The sequence below is a fragment of the Myotis yumanensis genome, unplaced genomic scaffold (genome assembly GCF_028538775.1).
Source record: "Myotis yumanensis isolate MYYU_CA2020_CCGP unplaced genomic scaffold, mMyoYum1.0.hap1 SCAF_10, whole genome shotgun sequence".
In the NCBI taxonomy this organism is placed as follows: Eukaryota; Metazoa; Chordata; class Mammalia; order Chiroptera; family Vespertilionidae; genus Myotis; species Myotis yumanensis.
In genome coordinates this window covers 58,874,453-58,884,111 of record NW_027223761.1, presented here as the reverse complement: position 1 = coordinate 58,884,111, position 9,659 = coordinate 58,874,453, and the positions used below count along the sequence as shown (strand labels likewise).

Genomic DNA, 9,659 nt, shown 5'->3' with positions numbered 1-9,659 from the left:
GCCAATTCTCTTTTCGAAAGGGGGCCTAAGCTGAGTAATTTAAAATATCCTAAATCAATCTCTAGACGTAATTGACTGATCAAAACCAGCCAATTTAGTCCAGACACTGGGCTGTTTTTTTCTCCTTATCCTTGGCTTTTAATAACCCGTAATTGGGAACTGCCGTGGTTTATGGATAGACTGCTGCTAAGATATTTTTAAAATATCTTAGTCATTGGCTTTCATAGTCATTGACATGGCAGAAGATTTGGGACTCACTGGCCCAAAAGGGCGCTCCAAGTTTTATTGAGAGACTGAAGAGGGGCTACTTCTCCTGGGCCACAGGAGGGAAGAGGGAAGGAGAGTGCAGTAGGGCAGGCATGAAGCTTCTTTGAGGCTTCCTGTGGGATTTATTCCCTCCATTCCAGTTCTACTGGAATCATGGGACACCTGCCACACATCAGCACCAGCACCGAGAAGCTAGGAAAGGAGTGCTCAGTAAAGGACCTCACAACTGCAAATGCTTACAGGGAGCTGCCAGGTAAGACCAATGAACTAGTCACAGTGGTCGGCAAACTGCGGCTCTGCAAACTGCGGCTCGAGAGCCACATGCGGCTCTTTGGCCCCTTGAGTGCAGCTCTTCCACAAAATACCGGCTCTTCCACAAAATACCGACTTCTGCACATGGGCCACGAAGTTTCAATTGCACTGTACATGCACGCCCACACGTGGTATTTTATGGAAGAGCCACACTCAAGGGGCCAAAGAGCCGCATGTGGCTCGCGAGCTGCAGTTTGCCGACCACGGAACTAGTGGGTAGGTGCAAGGAGCACTTAGCACCCTACATCTTTCATTTACCCAAGTTGAAAATATTAAATTTTCTATTTACTATAAGGAAACAGTACAAGCACAATGATAGATGACAGTTGATTCTACTTTGGTATGAAGAACGCAGTAGCAGGAGTGGGGAGGGGCTGTGGGACCCTGCATGGTGCAGGCCCCATTGCAGGTAGTTGGGGTGGCAGCTTCTATTACCCTTGTCAGGCCAGGCATGCCAAAGCTCCAATTTTTCAAGAGAAGCCAGATGTCAATATTTTTATGTGAGATCTTCATATACCCAATCATTGACATCTAATCAAAATATTTATAAAGTGCCTTATGAGCCATAATTTTGTGGTCAAGCAAAACTAATTTCTTTCCCTGAAGAAATGGACCCTGTTCTTCATTAAGTTGCCTTATTCCTGGATGGCTAATACATACTAACTTGAGCATGTAATGAGAATATTTCTGGTATGTAATGGGTACTTAACATATATTCAAACATTGTCCCTTCTTTCCCATTATAAGACAACTAGAGGCCTGCTGCATGAATTCGTGCATGAGTAGGGGCCGGCCGGCCTGCCCCAGTTGGGGTGGGGGGGGTAGTGGGGTGTGGTGGCCAGGGGGAGGGGCCACAGACTCTTGGCCAGCCATCCATGCCCCTGGTCAAACTCCCAGTCAAATTCCCGGTGGAGGGAACAATTTGCATATTAGCCTTTTATTATATAGGCTATTTGTGGAGTAGGAAAAAATCGATCATAGGTTTCCCATATCTTTGGTATTAATTTCTAAGAAGGGTGAATTTTCTTCCTCCAGGTGAAGAAAGAGTGGGCAATAAAAGAATCACTGGGAGTGTTCTGCTGGTGAGGATGATGGGTAAGGGGGCTAGCAGAGGGCTACATTTCTCTGCTCAAGAATGGACTCAACACAGAAAGTCTGGAAAGGAAGAGAAAGGCTGGGGCAAAGGAAAAAGAAAGCAGGAGAGAGAGAGATTCAGGACAATTGCTGAAGGCATAGTGCATCCTCAAAGCAACTTTAGAAAAAGAGGGAGAAGCTTAAAAGGGTCTTAAAATTTTTTGTCAAGAGGCACGTATGTAATCTCCTGCCCTGTATACTCAAGACATTGAAAAAGAAATATACACTGCTCTTCAATGTGCTTGTAGTCATAGCTGTGTTTGCTCTGAGGTAGAAGGAGACAGCCAGGCTGGGTTACCTTGGTCTGTGCCACAAGGTAACATGCACTTGAGAGAAGGTAAATTTTAAAAGGCCCACACTGATTTTTTTGAAGCCTTTGAGAATTACGGTAAATGAGGAAATCCATTAGGAGTCACTTGCTTAAAGTATTTGGTCTTAGCAAACATGCTAATGAAATTGGGAGTAAATCCATTTGACTCACAGAAGGCCAAACTGTTCTGAAATTCTCACCATGATGAATTTGATAGGGGAACCTATACTCTAACAGAGCACCTGAATTAAACTGAAAAGTAATCATATTATTTTAAATCTTAGAACACATATACTTATGTGAATAGGGGGTTAAGTTTATTGTATTTGGATAAGGGGTTACGTTTTCCTTAAAGTTTCCTTTTCAAGGCCTGTGTGAAGCGATTGAGTAGGTGACTACACTGTGAATCCAGCAAGCAGAACCAATAAGCACGGTCAGGCCAACCCACCAGGAGTCAAAACATCCTCTCAACATCATCTCAGCAACATGGTCTCATCACCTAATAACTACAATAGCTGACATCTGTGGACCCCCCCAGGCCTGCACATATCTGCATTCCTCACTCCAGCCCCTTCCCCTTTATAATCCTGGCCCCTGCACCTTGCTGGAAGGCAGGATTTGATGCTTATAAGCACCCTGTCTTCTTGGTTGACTGGCCTTCTCAATAAACGCCTAATATGATTCAACCTGCCTTCATTATTGGACACAGCTACAGGCAGTCTGAGCCCAATCAGGGGTTTCTGGTAACGTATTTAGTAAGTGCTTATCAGAATAATTACTTCACTAAATTTGAAGATTCTGAAAACAAATCACAGCAGCATCATGGATGACCCTTTCATAAGGGCACACATTAAAGAGCTTTTGTGAAACATCAGAACACAAGTGCTCATTAAATTAATTAAACCTTACACAAGAATACATACTCCTTTTATTCCTAAAGAGGTAAGCATAGATGTAGCTGATGTGGAGAGCTTGCTGGTGCACTGCATATTGGATAACACTATTCCTGGCTGAATTAATCAAGTCAAACAACTCCTTGAACTGGATCATTGGAAGAGGGGTGGGGCCGGATATATTGCGCTAGATAATTGGACCAACCAAGTAAATTCTCTCAACCAGGCTGTAGTCAATAAACTGGCTTAACCGAGAACAAGCTTTTACAGACATAAATTACTTGAGACAACAGTACCGAGATGTCATTCTTACAAGAACTGGGAATGGCAAAACGACTGTCGGTGGAAGTGTCTTGAAAATTATTGGAGTGATTATGGCAGAAGTGCTTTTTAAGATCAACTGGTTTGTGTTTTGCTGCTGCATTTATCCCAAGAAAAACAGCCTTACTTGCCATAATAAAAGCAAAATGCCATGGGATTTATGCTGTACTGACATCTTGCCCTAAACATACAACATCATAGTAACTTGTCCTGGGCAACAGAGAGGTTTTTTTCATGTTTTTAAATACACTGACACACTACTGTTGGTTAAATTCAAACATGTTCCAGCTGCAGAAATGCTCTCACAAACAACCTGCAATAACTTGAAATGCATAGCTTTTTTAACACTTCCTTTTCTCATGTATAAATTGAAATGTTTGCTGCATTTTGCAAAATGTCAATTCTCCAAAAGTGTGTCCATATATTTCTTTTATTTTGAAGATTTTTATGTTGATAAAGTCTCTAATGTATCAATTATTTCTGTTAAAAATTGGAGGGAAGGAAGAGGAGAGAGAAAGACTGGTTGCCTCCGCCAACCAGACAGGGGATTAAACCTGCAACCCAGGTACGTGTGCTTGACTTTGATGGGGAATCAAACCTGCAACACTCTATTTTGCTCTCTCCTAATGGTGAACGTAGATCTTGAGCACCAGAAAGATCCTGTGTAGAGGAATGGAGGCAGGGGCCCACAGGGGTGACAGGTATGTCTTGGGTAATAATGGGCAGTGACTCCTCAGGAACTTCAGCCAAGTGCTCAGCTGCTCTCATGATGTCCCCAGGCACCGGATGAAGAACTCTGTCTCCTGTTAGGACAGACCATCTTCCAGATCAAAGATAAAACCCTCCATTCCCCAACGGCAGGTCAAAGGGAGTTGACTGATTGATGGATGAGTGTTGGTGGTCTGCCTCTTGCCTGATGTGCAGGCGATGACAGGCCTTTACAAACAAGCTGGTTTTCCATGTTTAACACATGTCTTCTTTCCTGACTCATGAGGCTTGTCTGGGATGGGTGGCTTTGGGGACAAAGATAGAGACATTCCCACACATTAGCAAGGGCTGCTTCTCCAAGCTCAAGAGCAGACTCAAATCTCTATGAAAAAGACATTAGTGTGGGGATAAGCCAGGCCAGACCTGGCTAATTAACTTGGCTGTGGGAGGGGAGTGGGGGGAGTCGCTCTAGTTAAGCAACCACAGGGAGAGCCTAGAGCAGTGGTTCTCAACCTTGGCTGCACATTAGAATCACCTGGGAATCTTTTTAAAATCCTGATTTCTGGGCCTCATCCTCCGGAAATTCTGTTTCTTTGTTATGGGGTAGGGCCACAACATGAGTAACAAAGAAACAGAATTTCCGGAGGATGAGGCCCAGAAATCAGAATTTTAAAAAGATTCCCAGGTGATTCTAATGTGCAGCCAAGGTTGAGAACCGCTGGCCTAGAGTGAGTCATTCATGTTGAAATTCTGCCCCAGGCTGAGCTTTTCACTCATGGGCCTTGGAGGCGAAGGTGCAACTGTGGCCCCTGTGGGCTGATAATAGCCAGTCCCTGGGGAAGAGGCCTGGCCTGCGAACAGCATCTCTGTGGGGCTGTGGGAATTCTGCTGTCATAAACGTGGCCCCAAGAGACAGGACAGTGGTTATACATTCCATCCAGCTGAGGCTCAAGGTGATACATCAGCTCCCTCCACCCCAGGAGATGGAGTCCACATTGGCCCTGAACAGTCCTGTTCTCGCCAAGGCTTTGCTTCCTGAGTAGCGTGTCCTACGGTGCACACGGTGCAATCAATATACAGATCTTGTAACAGAAACCCACACCTGAAACCTGTATGTTCATGTTGACCAGTGTCACCTCGATCAATTTAATAATAGTAATAAAAAAATAATAAAGGTAAAAATAAATAAAAATAAAATAAAATTACTTACAGCCATAAAAAGCAAAAGAAAAAGAAAAATAAAAAGCTCGTCCTTTCACTGATTTACCTATGGTTGGGTCCCCTCATCCCCAGGTTTTAAAAACAGACATTAAGATTTAAAATAAATTTTTTTTCTGCAGAAGTCAAAACCTTACGACACTGGTGTAGCCCTTTCACTTGAATCTTTTTTGCTTATCATTTTCAGCTGATAATTCATCATTACCAGGAAAGTACAGTGGGGCCTTGACTTACGAGTGTCCCGACTAACGAGTTTTTTGAGATAGCAGCTGTCTCTCGGCTGATTTTTTGCATTGAGTTGACAGAGTAATTTGAGTTAACGAGCTCTGTCTCGGAACGAATTAAACTCATAAGTCAAGGCCCCACTGTATATGGTTCTGGTAAATTAAAAGCTATAAACAAAAACTTCCAATAAAGCAAAAATTAAACCATTTTCATTATATAACCTTTTGGCTAAATAACCCCTTCTTGGCAGTGTGTGATAATAGAGCTACACTGACCTGGTGTTCAGTGGATTCCCAGGGAATGGTCAGCCCCTTTGGCTTGGACACTGAGCTGTTGGTTTACCTTCAAATCTGAAATAACCAGGACTGGAGCTTTGATTCTGATGTTTACCCCGAAGGAAAAAGTCAGAAAAGGCGAAGATCATGCAACCAGCAGTGGAGATAATTTGCTATTCTGACCCCGCCTGGCCTGGCTTGGCCCTGGGGTCACTCTGTTGGTCTCTGCCATGGCCATGTGCTGGGTAAATTAGGAAGATTGCCCCAAAGGGGATGTTTTTGTTTTGTTTTGTTTTGATTTGACTCTTGTCTTATATAATATCCCTCTTTCCAAATTATTCTTCAATTCAGGAAAAGATTAGGGCAGCTTCATGATGCTAGGCAGTGGCATATCTTCTAAGTAACCTATAAAAATCGTCTTTTTCAAAACTGACAAAACCATTTTCTCAGGGGGTTTAACCTGCTCAACATGAATGAGCTTCCTTATCCTTCTCTTGAGGTGGAGGAGAGTCCAGAGGTGTTAATATTCCCCGATGCACGAGAAAAACTGCACCAGACTTTGGATTCAGCTTCGGTTCTAATCCTAGAATTGAGATCCACTGGCTGGGCAACCTTGGGCAGATTTATTAACCTCTCTGAATCTCAGTTTCTTCACAGAGCACAGTAAGCATCCGTCTCATAGAGATGTGAGGATTAAAAGAAGCCCAATGTCCCATATGTCCAGCACAGAGTAGACATGCAATATGAGCTGTGGCTGCTAATGTTATTGGTTATAGCATTGTTAAAAGGGCAAGTGGTTGTTTCAGCCATGTTGCAAGCTGATTAGCAGAACAAAATTTTGATTTTATTTTTATACGTTTCATACTGAGGGAATAAAAGCCATCATGCATTCAATAAAATAAATGGATTCTGTTAGATATCTGGGTAACAGGCTCATCTTGGCCAATCATCAGCCCCCGGCCTTGGTAAGTTATCTATTTATGAGAATCTGTTTCCTTGTTTTCCAACTGGACAATAGACCTGCTTCTCGGGCCGCACAGAGCTGCTGAGAGGGGACACCAGATGGCATGTGTCAAAGCGGTTTGGAAAAAGTTTCAAGCACTATCCAGAGTGAAAGGTATTATTGTTGGGGTGTAGGAAGCTGAGTTTGTGTGAGCATATTTTGATTTGAGTGTGAACTTGAAGGCAGGTATGAGGAACACCAGTCCTGCTCAATTTGGTAACCCTAGGACACTCTGTAGGTATTCAAATGTTGATTTGTTTGGTTAAGAGACCAGCTAAGAATCTTGAACCTCTCTCTCCCTTCCCTTCTTCAGGGTTTGATTTTCTTCACATATAATTGTATTTCACGGTTGCAGCCACTATTGGCTTCACCCATTGTGAAAGGAGCCCTCTTAGTTAAGAGCCCTTAGTTAAGAGCCCTTAGTTCAGGTCACCATGCTTCTACACTTGGATGTTCACTCGGGAATTGCTTTCTGCTGTAGACATCCTCTCTGCTTTGGAAGGGAAGACTGCAAAAGTGGGGCGGAGTGCAGGTGTCTGACAAACCCATCCACAGATTCCACCGCACTTGGAATTAAGTTGAGTCCTCAAGGTGCCTTTGAGGCTTCCCTGGACCAGTTCCTGCCCACTTCCTTTTTTTTTTTTTTTTTGTTTAATCCTCACCTGAGGATATTTTTCTGTTTAATTTATTAGAGAGAGTGGGAGAGGGACAGACAGAGAGATATATTGATGTGAGAGAAACACAGCAATTAGTTACCTCCTGCACGCACCCTGACCAGGGCCTGGGCCGGGGAGGAGCCTGCAACCAAGGTATGTGCTCTTGACCCAAATCAAACCCTGGATCCTTCAGTCCATAGGCCAACGCTCTATCCACTGAGCTAGACTGGCTAGGGCTCCTCCCCACTTCTTTAGCCCAGTCTTTAGCTTCTCTGCCCTGAGCTTACTCTTTCTGAGATGTCTTTTCAGTTCCTTGAAGGTAATACCCTCTTTTAAACTTGAGCACTCCTTCACAAATACGGCCTGCTTTAAAATCAGGACTGTGATTTACAACACGGAGGAAGAGTGTAATGCAGGCAAATTCAACACTCTCCTAAATACCTGGCAGGACTAAGGCGAACCAGGCTGAAGAGTAGAAGAACCGAAAGACCATCACTACTGCAAATTTTTTCTTTTTTTTTTTTTTTTTTCCTTTTTCTTTTTCTTTTTAATTTTTTCACCTTTTTACCAAGAAACCAAATTTTTTTTTCTCTTTTTCTTCTTTTTCCATCACCTGATTTTACCCTTTCAATTACCACATTTTTATTTTTAATCAGTATTATTACTGCTACCATTTTACCATTTTTTAAAGTGCCATTTTATTTTCTCTTTATTTTCTTTTGGGATTAGTGTTCTCCATTCTATTTTCATCGTTCCTTTAGCATTAATTTTCCCTATCTCAATTCCACCTCTTTGCTAAACCCTCTTCCTTACTTTTCCCCTTTTGGTGTCCTGTTTCTCTTACCCTATTCCTGCTCCAGACTTTCCCAATTCCCTCTTTTTACCCCCTGTCTAATTCCACCCTACTTATATATCCTATTTCCAATCTACTGCTCTAAATCCTTATACACCTATTCTTTATCCTTCTTCACTTTCCTAACATTTTTTTCTCTCTTATCTTTATTGTTTTCTTGATTGTTGAATTTATTGGGCTTTTTTTTTTTTTTTTTTTTTTTTTTTTTTAATTTGTTTGTTTGTTTTGTGTTGTGTTTTTTCTTCTTTTTTAGAACTGGTTGTGAGGTTGTTTTTCTTTTTCTTTTTCTTTTTTTTCTGCTGGTTTTTCCCTTCCCTCCTCCACCCCACCCCAGTTATTTTTGTGCTTCTGTTTTCCCTTACCCCTCTGGATATTATTGGTGGTTTGTAGTTTGCATTCATCTCCAGGGATCTGTTGCTGGAATTTGTTGAGATTAGTGGCAGTTCTATTGGAGTTTGCTCCTCATACGGGGAGTCTCTTCCACGCTTCTACTTCATTCTCTTTTTTCGCTCTCTTTTTTTCCCCCCTCTTTTTTCCCAATTCTATTTTTTCACTCCTTTTTTGTTTGTTTTTTTCTTATTTTTCTTTTCTGTTCTCTCTTTTATCTTCTTCTCTTCTTTCTCCCTTATCCCCTAATTCTCTCAATTCGGGTGGTCACCTTTATTTGGGGTTATTAATATTGTGAATATACTTGTGTTCAGTGCCTGGTACGTTGTGCCTTGCTCTGTTGTATTTTGTGCCTTTAAATCAACGCAGCAGATCCAAGCAACAGCAGCCCCCTGAGCACCGCAGCCTCCTGATCACCACAGCCTCCTGATCACCACACCCTCTGTCTGTGGAACAGCAACTGTACTTGAAGCCTCCCCCTACCAGCCAGAAGAGCCAACACAGCTGTGAACAACACCCACCAGAGGAGCTGCTGCCAACTGGAAAGCAGCTGCTACCGCAACCATCTGAGCAGCAACCACAACCCAAGGAGCCCCTGCCACCCAGGGAGCAGCCACTGAACATCTCAACATCTACATATGTCAGCGAGATCAAACATGGGTAGGCAAAGAAACCCCCAAAGGAAAGAAAAGGAGGACTCCCCAGAAAAGCAGCTAAGTGAGACAGAGATATGCAACATGACGGAAAAAGAATTCAGAATAAGGTTCCTAGAGTACATGCACCACATGTTCAAGAAGCAAGAAGAAACAGATGAAAAACTCAACTACTTATGCAAGAAGCTAGAAGAAACAGATGAAAAAATCAACAACTTAAGTAAGTCCCAAGAAGAAATGAAGAGTGACATAGCTTCAATAAAAAACTCCATTGAAAGTATCAACAGTAGACTGGGAGAAGCGGAGGACCGAATTAGTGAATTAGAAGACAAGGAAGCAAAACACACTCAAACTGTACGGCAAATGGAGAAAAAAATTAAAAGACAGGAGGAGAGCCTAAGGGAGCTTTGGGACAACATGAAACGAAACAACATACGAATAATA

At 42.6% G+C, this 9,659-nt stretch overlaps 1 pseudogene; it reads left to right on the top strand.

Moving 5' to 3' along the window:
• The first annotated feature begins 2,034 nt into the window (after positions 1–2,034).
• LOC139018244 (COP9 signalosome complex subunit 2-like) lies at positions 2,035–3,166 on the top strand (annotated as a pseudogene).
• Positions 3,167–9,659: the final 6,493 nt, after the last annotated feature.